The sequence below is a fragment of the Aphis gossypii genome, chromosome 3, assembly GCF_020184175.1.
Source record: "Aphis gossypii isolate Hap1 chromosome 3, ASM2018417v2, whole genome shotgun sequence".
In the NCBI taxonomy this organism is placed as follows: domain Eukaryota; kingdom Metazoa; phylum Arthropoda; class Insecta; order Hemiptera; family Aphididae; genus Aphis; species Aphis gossypii.
In genome coordinates, this window is record NC_065532.1 from 25,209,278 (window position 1) to 25,221,987 (window position 12,710).

General features: G+C 31.4%; 1 long non-coding RNA gene across 1 annotated transcript; it reads right to left on the reverse strand.

The window, feature by feature from the left end:
- Nucleotides 1–186: 186 nt before the first annotated feature.
- Nucleotides 187–9,460, reverse strand: LOC114131485 (uncharacterized). The gene is made up of 6 exons (XR_007605054.1): nt 9,273–9,460; nt 1,961–2,139; nt 1,825–1,867; nt 1,687–1,762; nt 1,394–1,604; nt 187–314 (listed from the first exon to the last, which is right to left on the reverse strand). It is a non-coding gene; the product is annotated as an uncharacterized LOC114131485 (long non-coding RNA).
- Between the last annotated feature and the right edge of the window lie 3,250 nt (nt 9,461–12,710).

Sequence of the window (12,710 nt, forward strand, 5' to 3'; positions counted from 1 at the left end):
TATCGTCATTATATGTTAATAAAATTGATTCGTAAAAACAAGATTGGGATCACAATATATAATGCGCCTTCTCATTTGATTTTTATAGGTAAATTAAAAAATTATTTAACTATACTATATTTTATTTAGATTTTACATAAAAATTAACACAACTTAACCAAAACTGATTAACCATAGAAACAAAAATAAACTGTTTTACATTACCATCTTTCCGACTACATCGTTATTATTTTATTTACAACATTTATCATCTTTGATGTTGGTACGCTTATCTTACCATACTTTGACGTATTGAAATCAAAACCTTAGGAAACCTGTACATAAAAAAAATCACATTATTATGTATGCACATTATGTCATTATGCCATAAAAGTATATCAAATAGAATTAATAAGTATTGACCGTGCTATAATTGCAGGGATAAGCACGTTATCGAGTACAAAGTTTTCATAAAACAAACTTTGAACGTGTGCGTTTATATTTCTCGGGTTTTGACAGAAAACAGATTAATTATGAAATGCGTGCACATAAAAATGTATACATAATAATATCATGACAATATATTATTATACGTATAATATCATCATTATCACGTGCGTGTTAAATTTATCTTAGCTCCACGCATATTCCAGCTACACAATTATCAGAGAAATTATTCAAAACGAATTATATTATAATAATATATAATCTGCATTATTATAATACTACTAAAACATTATATATATACGATCGACAAGGCTTCGCGTTAGTATACTCGTCACAATATTTATAAGTTATAGGTACCTACCCATCATACACACGCGAGTACCTACATTTCATATATAATATTATAGATGATAGACTTATTATATTTAGGTCGAACAAGAATTACGCAGGTTATTTGATGACTTATCTGTCGCCTAAACTAGGAGAAAATGTACCCAATAATATTGTTAAATTTACGACATTAAAATGCTTTCTATTACTTCTAATTGTAGTCCATGTTATATGTATTGCCATAATAAATTAATGGTCTGCATGGTTAATTTATATTAATTGCACACCAATAATGTAATGTTGAGTTGTCTTAACTTTCTATGTACAATACACATCAGTCACAAATCGTGTATATTTACGAGTATTAGTGAGTATTACATGAGAAGGTACTGACTATCAAGGGTAACAATTCAGATGCAAATTTATTTCTTTTAAAAAAAAAACTTTGGTATACTCTTCCGAAAATGACATTACATACATGCGCTGATATTCACGGAATTATACAAAGATTAATTAATTTTCTAATCATCGTATAACTATTAGATTACACAACCACTCAGCCTGTTTCCGGTATTACCTGTCTAATATTATTAATAAAAAAATAAAAAATAATTTATGGAGTTAAGGTGATACGTACATTACAAAATGGTCACGATGCATGCGCAGTAACGGTGCACCGAAACAATTATATTGTCATCACTCATTATAGTAGTACAAATAGCAGCTAATATTTATGGAATACGCACCCACCTGTGGATCGATAGTGTATTTTTTTTATCGTATACCTGCGGCACTATCTTTGATTGCGTTATTTCGACGCTTTTTTACTGTTCTTCAAGTAGGTATACCTGGTACATGGTATATGTTTAATACTTCCAAATTCTATTGTTTGGTATTTTTGTATAATAATTTACTTGAAAATGTATTTACCATACAATAAAACGCTTATTTTTCCCATTAACAAAATAAAGATGAATAACAATAAACTGCGTTCCAGCCATGTCTCCTATAATATTAGATACTATCATCGTGGTTATTAGAATAATATATTATACTTGTCATACATACGTATAATGGCAAATTAACTCTGCAAATAGCATTCCTCTTGTGTCTGAAAATTTAAATATCTATTATAAAATTGTATCTTTGATTCTTTGTATAATCAACTATAATTTTACACCACTATTAAAACTAATAATATTACCTATTGTTATTTTCTCAGTTCTTGGCGAGGTGAGGTGAGGTCTTACACGCTGGTTACCGTATTTAAAGATATTATAATAAATATCGTCTAACACGATAAAATTCAAAATTTTATTTGAAGGGTCATATTTTGTACTCATATAGAATGATAGTAATAATTGATATTATTTTGCAAACAAACTGTGAAAATAAAAAATATGTAGATTTAAAAATAAATCTTTAACATTGATTTATATACATACATACATACATAATATAACAATATTATTATAGATCTTTAAATATTAAATTCAACTATATACTCTCCATCAGTCCTCGTATAATATATTACACGTGTAAATCATATTATTTATCATTTTACGCGTATAATATATATTTAAATATTTTATTATGTATTTTACATGATGTATGAAATAAAAATTTAAGGCGTTCCGGTTAGGAAAATTTTTCATCTCTAGTAATGGACATGACAACACGAGGACAGCAACATTAAACAGATAAGTACCTATGTTATATATATATATATATACACACACTATATACATTATACAAAGTATACACGTTTGCGGAGCTCTTTGTCGGCATAATACACTATCAATTACTAGTAAAATCCAACTTCATTAACGCGTCGAATCGTGGGTGATGATAAGAACTAAGAAGTAAATATTAATCGGAGATGATTTTTTTCAATTTTATACAATACGTTTGGACGAATAGGGCTAAGGAGTCACACCTATCTCAGGGCAGTTGTTTTTTATAGTGTACACGACTAAACCAGTGCATTCACACGTACGTTCTGTCCGGCAATTTGTCTACAGTCGTTCACAGACGTCGGATTTTGTATTTCGACAGAAAAGGTAAGAAAAAAATGTAAATAAAAAACTTATTGTAGGTATACGAAGAACGAGAAAACATTATACGGTAGAGGGGAAGAGAAACAACAACGAGGACGACGACGACAACAGCATAGATTCTTCTGCGATATCATTGCCTCGATAATTTATCTTTTATTCCTCCTCTCACTCTTTCTCTCTCAATTTCTCTAAAAGATTTTGTATGTCTCTTTCTCCCAGTCTAGTATGTATATCTCCGTCACCGTGTCCATCGCCGGTCTTGGTGCGATATTAATGGGCTTTCTGGAATTAAATTGATTAAAAACAATGGACGAGCGCTTAAAACATATTAGAACCTTGTATTTTTTTTTTTTTTTTGTTCTCCACCGTCCATCGCTCTAGGACCGGTGAACACATTGCAATACTAGTGTAGTACTACACACGTGTGTTATGGTTATCCTCCCCCTCCCAACATTAAACGTGAACATAATACGATTGTAGATAGATATAATATTATACACCTAATACCTATACAGTTACATGCTATATTTAAAGCATGTATCGTGTGTGTGTGTATGTGATGGGTATACGTATAGGTATGTTACTTATTCAAAATAGTCGTATAAATAAATATGCCAGACAATAAGTTTTAACTGAACCAGATTAAGTATACCAATGAATACAAACATCGAGTTGTAAATTATTTTAATGGTATACGTTAACATTTTGGGAAGATCGCCAGCTAGAGACATAACTTCTTTCTTGATAAAAATGTGTTATAGATACAATATCATAAAAGTTATGCAATTCATGTAAAATATTCTAAATTTACGTGTCAATATTGTTGATAGCATAGGTACTTTATTGGTATTATAGTATTATACTATTACTATTCCTATTAATAATTGAAAGTTGAAATTCAATATACCTAATTGTTTTTGATTTTCGATAGTAGGTAGTATGTACCTACATTATAATATATGATAAACATATTATTACATAATTTACACGTTATCTTATTATCTTCGTCTACTTTGTTGATTTCGAATAGACAGGTGCGCTTGCATCAGTGGCAGTAGTTGCCGCCCCGTCGTATTTTACACACCACACAATCGAGGATTCGTCAAACTAGTTACCTCATTTTTACCATAAGACAACGCGTGGAATAATATTATCGTCTTGAAAATATTGAATGACAGCGATAAATAGGTTTTATGCAAATGCAAGTACACTGTTTACCAATAACTTTTGTAGTTTTGTATGATAAACAATTAATAAATTCATTGTCGAAGTTTTGATGGAACGCCTGCGAATTACAATGTTGACAGGCACTCAGAGAATTTCTTTAGAGCTGTATCACAAAATAATATTTTTATACTTGAAAAATAATGACACTGCATACAGAAACAAAAAATATACGGTAAGTCGGTCTCGTCGATTCAATGTGTGTATAACATGTATAACGAGCAAACCTCGTAGTCACAAGTATTCGAATTTTACTGTGTATATTACAACGAGACAACGAAAATTACCCCACCCTTCACGTCCTCAAAATGTGTCAGTTTCCGGTTTTTTTTTTTTGTTTAATTTTAAATTGTACTTAATCACCTACCTACCCATAAGTTACACGTAGAGGAAGTAATCGATCCGGTTTACGAGTGCACATACAATATACATATATAATATATTTTTAGGTATAACGCATGTGCACTGTACAGTGTACCTGTACACAAAATTATTATTGTATTGCTGCTGCCGCGACCGCCGGATTTATTTTTTATGCGCCCTTTCAAACATATTATGTGTTATGTTGTTTTGTATAATGCTCAATGCATTTATGCGTATTTTTTTTCTTTTAACACGAATCGCACGCGTACGCCCACACGTCTTAACCGAACTAGGTCGAAGGCCCTGACTGGGACAACTTATATCATACAGTTTTACAACACCGATTTACAACCCCTCTCTTACCCGACAGTCGTGCTCGGTTATCTTGTCGGCTGTATGTCACTGCATAAGACGTAAACGTGCGTGCGCACGCGCGCACACACACACTCATACATACTTACATATATGATATATATAATATATATACATATAATACATATATTACCTGTAATTAGCTATAATACGCATCACGGTTAACATTGATATAATATCGTTTTATTGTTTTTTAGCATATAGTAGTCGTATACAACTATGATTAGGTAATATATTTACTTACCAGCCGCCACAATAACTTTATTGGTCAACAACATTGAGATTTATAAAATAAAAGAAGATATTTTTACATACAGTTTACAATACTTGATAGCTGTAACAAAACATTATTTTTCATCTACAATGTATAGCCTGTAGTATTATTTTCTAATAAAATTGAAGTTATTTTAATATTTATGACTTATATGAGCCTTTATACGTATTAGTATTAATAAATAGATACTATAATATATTAAATAATATTAGAAACTGCGTTCAACTAAAATATATTGTTATATTATATACCTATGAATTTAGTCTACCACTAGTCCTGTATTCACAGTCAGATATCAGGGGAGGATTCAAGAGCCTCTCTCTCAAATGGAATTTATATATGAATTAATTAACCATACAATAAGTACATTATGTACAATCGGGGTGCACTTGGCTTAAAATAACACTATAGGACCATTCAAATAAATAATAAAAAAAACCTATAGTTGTCGTGGTTAATGGTTATACTATATCATAAGTCATTGATATTATGTAACCAAAATATGTAACAAGAAAAAAAAACGATTTATATATTTTTACTTCAAGAGCAAAAAAATATATATGTATTATTATCATATAAACTCTTTAAATATATTCTGTTGTTAGTGTAAAAAGATTTATTAAATGGAATTTAGATAATTGCACTGGACCGCATCTATTGTGTACAATAAGCTAAAAGTTAGTTTAATTTCATACGAAAACAAACGAATGCGTACAACGTACGTTTGTCACAATGTGCATGCACGTGTTCGTGCGTGCGTGCGTGCATGCGTATCTGAGGAAAAATGTAAATTTTATGCAAAAAATAAATAAATAAATAAAATCTCTCTATGTTTAGAAATTATTTTAATTGGAATTCGATTTAATGAACGGCGGGGTGACTGTTCGTTATGTACGTACGCGACAAACGCAGAAATCCGAAACAATGTGTGTATAATAGGTAAATAAATGTAAATTGTGTAAATTGTATAAAGAGACGGCGACGACGACGTGCTTGTGGCGGAAATGGAGATTACATTCATATGAACGGAATATTGTTATAATTGCAAAACGTTTTCCACAACGCATTCAACGTGCGAGAGTGTACTACGCATGGGCCGATAGTCTCTTTCTCTCTATCGTAGGAAACCGATTGATGGCACAATAATAGCAGCGATACTTCGAGTGCACCTTTGTATTATACAACCACGGTATACGCGATATTACGAAAAATCAGATGCTTTTTTTAGAAAGGATATATATATATGTACATAAACATACGAACATATCATGATATTCACCATAATAATCATAATTGTTATTTGTAGTGTCGCGTATCTCTTGCGTGAACTACTTATATACATTATAATACACACGCCGAGCGCCGCAGCCGTCGTTTTACATAACGCAGTTGCTACCACCACCGAACACTATAATAGATGATATGTTGTATCGAATTTATATATTAAACCTTCATTTTTTTGTTTTCAGTTATAAACAGCGAGATAGTGAGGGAAATAGGTTATCCCATTGCTGTCTCCTGATACCTATATAATATTAAAATATCTACAACAGCATTCACTCGCTGCTAAATAACTATATAGGAACATTACTGAAACACACGGCCATTCCTTTCCCTAGTTATAGATCAATGTTTTTCTCTTAATAGTCTCGGTGTTGTCACTTTTATATCAGCGAACATTCTGAATAGCAGTGTGTGCGTGCACAACTTAATACCTACATGAAACAAAAACCGATTTCCGCGTATGTATGCGCTGCACTGGTTATAAAAATTAGATGTTGTAATGTACGTCCTATATTTTTATAAATATTTATCCTTTTTAACTGATAAAATATTTCTATTTTAGATTCTGAGCGGAGCAAGGAATGTATTGGTTTTACAACGATGTTTATTTATTTTTTATTCTGTAAACACTTTTTCTCCCCCTAAACTTGCTCAACAGTACAAGTGTAGCATATTTTCTAAAGGGTAATGTTCATGAGCTGGTACTTTAGAGAGGTCATTTTTAGATTTTCAAAACGGTACTCGAAATAAAAGCGGTTAAAAGAGAAAAACGTACGATATCACGGTTGTAATATTAAATAATTATGGAGACTAATTACGGCTTTGTTTTCATCATAAAAACGAATAAAATTAAATAAAAAAGATCCCCTCGTCCGCGCAGAATCGTTTTTTATCGAATGCAATGATTGTATTCAAATCGAATACCTACAGTAAAATTACACTATCCTGTCCGAGGACTGAATGACGATGGATAAACATCCACCACTGAAATGCGCTGAAATATCATTATCTTAAAATTGTATGAATTGTGCACATAACAACAAAACGCTGAAATTACTTCACTGCAAAGAATCTGACAAGACTCGTGTAAAGATACGTTTTCTCAACAGCGTTCAAATGCTGGCGTTCGATACGGTACACTGGTATGAGACCAGTGCTTTTTGTTTTACTAACTTCGATTACCAGTATTTGGTTATAAAGTTAAAAGCGTTAGAAACATTTTTCATTAAGGGTTGGTAGTTAAGTTCATTTTTCTAACACGCACGACTATCAGCAATCGGTAAAATTGTTTATGTTTCAAGGCCCTAATCGAGTCATATTATTCGTTTTAAATTAACTTTTAAGTGCCTGTATATTACGGAATTTTATATAAATTATTGTAGTAAGTAATACATACAGTCTCATTATTAAACGCGTAAAAATATAAAACCTTTGTTCGTAAAGCGAGATCTTATATATTATAGATAGCCATAAAGGTACATCGATCGGTATGTAAGCGAATACTTTCTTGGTAATTTAATTTAAAATAATTTTTCAAAATTGTATTGCACTAATGGACATCTGGACGCACATTTGATATACTAGATTAGTGTCTATTCGTTTTAATACAAAACGTTAACGCCACGACAAGTGGCAAATTCAATCGATTTCAACGGAAATATACGACTATAATATACGAGATTTGTAATGAGAAAAATTCTCGCCGTCTCCCACCTGCAACTCCACGCGCGCGCGCGCTCGCGGCGACCTCTCCAAAACCGCACATATACAATCGTATACATACATACATACGTTAGGTATAATGTATGATGATGCGGTCGCATCGCGGTCATCCGATTGCCGCCGATGCACGGACGGACATTGCTACAGCACCAGCACCAGCACCAGCAGCAGCAGCAGCAGCATCGTCGGCCGTGGAAGCGGCGGCCAATTAATCAAAAAACGCTCGAAGAGCCCGTTCTCAACAGGAGTCCCGACGCTGAAGCTGCCGAGTCCTGGCGGGGCCCCCATGCCGAGTCCCACCACGCGCTGCCGGAGTATAAATAATGGTGTCTGCGCCATGAGAAACGAAAGAGAAAGAAAAAAAAAACCGAATCATATATACTTACACGCGCACACGCACACGCGTCATACACGTACCTACGCGTGTGTATATAATAATATTATAATACACTCGCACACACGAAATTAGCATAATTAAAAATCGTATCGGTCGCCGCTGTACGTTTATACCTGTGCACCTATACGTTGCGCGGGGCGTTGATCGATTCTACATAACCACACTCTGTGATACTATATAGCTATATATAATATAATATATCGTATATTATCCGTATATAATATGTATGTGGATGCATGTCCACTGCATATACCTGTAGCGTATCTGTATATATATATATATACTGCCGTCCGATCGTCCGCGGTCGTATACATGCGATATTATACATATATATAAGTATTGCGTACATGTTTTATACGATAATAATAATGGAAATCATGTAAGCGCAACGATGATGACGACTGCGACGATGCCCACGACACGAATGAGAGTCAATGCGCAGAAATCGCTTTTTATTGGCAAAAAAAAAAAATTTAAACCTACGTCCGTTGTCGAGTGCGTCGAAATCGTTATTATTACCGTCCGTCCGTCCGTCCACGGCGTCCTGACTAAACCGATCGACGATCACATGTACAACATTATAATATTATACTTATATATATGTTATTATTACTAAGTTACGTCATTGATCGTGACCTCTCTCTTTTCACTGTCACCCGAAGTATGCTGTAGGTATATTGTCTTCTTCTGTACACTTACACATATTTATATACATACATTCGTTTCGTATCACGTAGTCCCTTCACTACTCGTGAAATACAATACATATAATATTATTATATCGATATTGTACGTATACAATACGATGTAGTTAGATACTAACCTGACATGTACATTTTATATTGTTATCTTTTCCGGACTAAACCCTTTTGAGCTACGTGGCTGACACGGCATTGACAAAACGCCTCACAAACACTAAACACTGCTCCATTGTCGAACAGAGCGCAAAGATACCAAAACCAGAGGCGTTTGCCGTTTGCGAAACCGACATTTATTGACATTGATTGACGTTCTTCTATATAATATAACACAAATAATACAATTTTAATGCTTTTGGACATTTATAATGGTAAAAGTAGGCAGAACGCATTCTATAAAAAAACTTTGAAATTTTCGATTTATTTTTAGTTTTTTACGATTTACGTAGATAAAATTAGATCTATTTTTGTTAAAACTTACATTACTATAAGAGAATTGTTGAAGGCAATAAAAAAATACTTTAATGAAAAACATACATTTTTTTATTAAACTTGACATTTAAATTTAATTAAATAACAAAATGATTTTTTAATTCAATTGATCTAATGCAGCAGTACTCTGTAGTATCTTAACTGCGTAGTATTCATTGACTACTCGACCACTAAATAAGAACTTACAAAATCATTAAGAAATAGCTAAGAGCTTTTTGGTTAGGTTATTTTATAATTCATTAATGTTAACATTAAAAATTAAACAAGAATAATAAATTGCTAAAGAGCTCTGTATCAAAAATAATTTTTATAAGCAGTAAAAATTTAGCTTACTGGAATCAGCCTAACCCTCATAGTTATACTGATTCTATAAACATAATTAGGCAAAATTTCACTTACAAAAAGTGCTGGTTTATTTTAAATAAACTTAGAACGGGGTATGAATTAAGACTTATTAAGTTTATAAATGTCATTATTATATACTATATATAATATGCAACATAACTATTATTTATTTTGTAAATTAAAATATATTAAAATATTATTAATCTGTTAAAGTGTTGAAGTATGCTTATGTTTATACTTTTTATTATCAAATGTTATTTTTTGTTTATATCTGCATATAATTTAATATACCAATTAATAAATTTAGAACATTATATGGGGCGTTTTGTCTTTAAAGACATTTCCCGTTGCATCGGCTCTCCGCATTCAAATTTCAAATTATGTATTAATCGCTCAGACAAAAATTTAATTATCTTATTTACAAATCATCAACTTATAAAGTATAAATAATCTTCAATATAAACTACTTATCTGATGCATATGTATATATTACTAGGTTATATTGGTACTCCTAACTCGTGGTATTGTGAGTAGTATTTAAAATTATTCATAATTATGGCATCATTTCGGAGATCCCGTCGCTGCTAGTATAATAGAGTATTAAATACACGGTTAATAACAAAAAAAAAAGTCTAGTGGTAAACGATAAAAAGATAATATTATGGTTATCAATAACTGATATAATATATAGGTACTTTAATCGACAAGATTAATCACTTTACATTATATTTAATATCAAAAGCGCAATGCATACAATGGTCAGGCGACGAAGCTTAAAAAAAAGGTTCATTGTTTTCGAGCACAATTTTGTTCTAGGGACATGACGGATGTAAAAAAAAATTGCAGTTCTGTGTATGAAAAGTGGCTACTCGTAATACGGGTGAATAAAAAATATATAACCGAAAATAATATTATAATAATACGATGGCAGTTCACAGTTTGATGTTGAAAACTTGTGTATTGGTCATCGACCGGTTGTAACATATTACTCGCCAATAATTTAAATTTGTGCAAATTGCAATGCTTCACAACATAATATTACAACATTTTAACACTACAAGACAATCAATGTTATAGATGTACAGTGTACACGTTTTTATTTCTTGTCTATTTATACGTATAATGATGATATTGTACCGAGGTCGATAACACTATAGGTTGAATAATATTATAATAATATTAATAATCGTATATTTTTATGTTTTAAACTAGTTTTGGAGTACCATCTGAAGTGATATTTTAAAAAGTCTCTGTACACGCACCTCGGACAAACAACTCACGTCACCGCTTCGTGTGGCTAATGCTTTAATTCGCGAGTCAGTAAAAAATATTAAAAAGAAAAATACAAACACGAGTTATTCGAAATTCAAATTGGATATGAATTTGAATTTGTATTTAAACGTCAAATAACTAGTTTGAGAATACGTTGTAAATTTAAGATTAATAAACCAATTACTTTTTATCGAGTATTATAATAATATTATCGCACACGGAGTATATTATAGCAGTCGACAGTTCAATTTTTCCAAACGATTTTTGTTTTACTTCTACAAGTCTATTTCACGCACATTAAGGCAATAGTTCATTATGTTTTATAATACGAATAGACCGTTTAAATTGAAAACGCGCAATTTTTATACATATGTTTAAAACATATTATCATTATACCTTATTTGATCACCCTCAATCTTTTTTTTTTTTTAATTCATAAATTCTAGTCAATATCTAAGTATGCAACATAATATTAAAAAATACATAAATTATTTTTTTTAAAGTAATTTTTGGTTTATCTAATTTAAAATAAAAAAATTTTGTATTTATTTTTATCCATTGTTTAAAAATCTGAGAATACCAATTTTTAAGGAATAATTGCTTACTGAATATTTTGATTAAATTTAAAAGTCTAAAATGATCGTTTTTATGAATATATCATTTTTACATACAGGAATCACAAAAGTTCGCGTTTGAGGTCAAAAGGATTTCATACATAACCGCCGTTTACGGATATATACCTATGGATCGACAAGTGCCCTAACTGCCATATTGATGGAAAGCGCAAGTGCCGAGTCTAAAATTGCCACATGTGATAGTCGATGCAAAAGCGATAAAATTATTGCGATTTTGTACACCGGCTGTCAAAAATCTTCGGCCTTGGTAATTATGTGGTTTATGTTAATGGTTGACTTTATGTTATCTGTAGCAGCCGATAATTTAATACAAGTCTAATAAGTTTTTGTAATGGAAACTTGAAAAACATTGTAGTTGGGATTCTATTTATATATTTCTTCAGTTTCTCAGATTCGACAATCGAGTTTTTTTATAAAAAATGTATGCATATATTATAGATATGATAAGTTTTAAATTGATTGCTCTTAATCAAAATTTGTGGGATATCGACTCATCCGAATAAAAAAAGTTTATTTCGGCTTAATGCAAAGTTATAGTATGTGTATGAGCGTTTATTATCTCCTCAGTACTCTTATCAACTAAAATATAATTTGTCATAACTATCTCCAGGTTTCCTGGGAAAAAGACTCAAGGGCTTTCAATTTGTTTCACTAGAAAACTCGTATAAAAATAAAATATCAAAGTTATAAAATTGTTCAAGTCTAGGTTTTAATTATAGTTATACAAATCCATTGTCGAATACTCGGTAGTCCAATATCAGAAGGCTTTGTGAAATTAGCCCCAATACAAGTTTGTAATCTCTATCTCAAAGTCGAAAA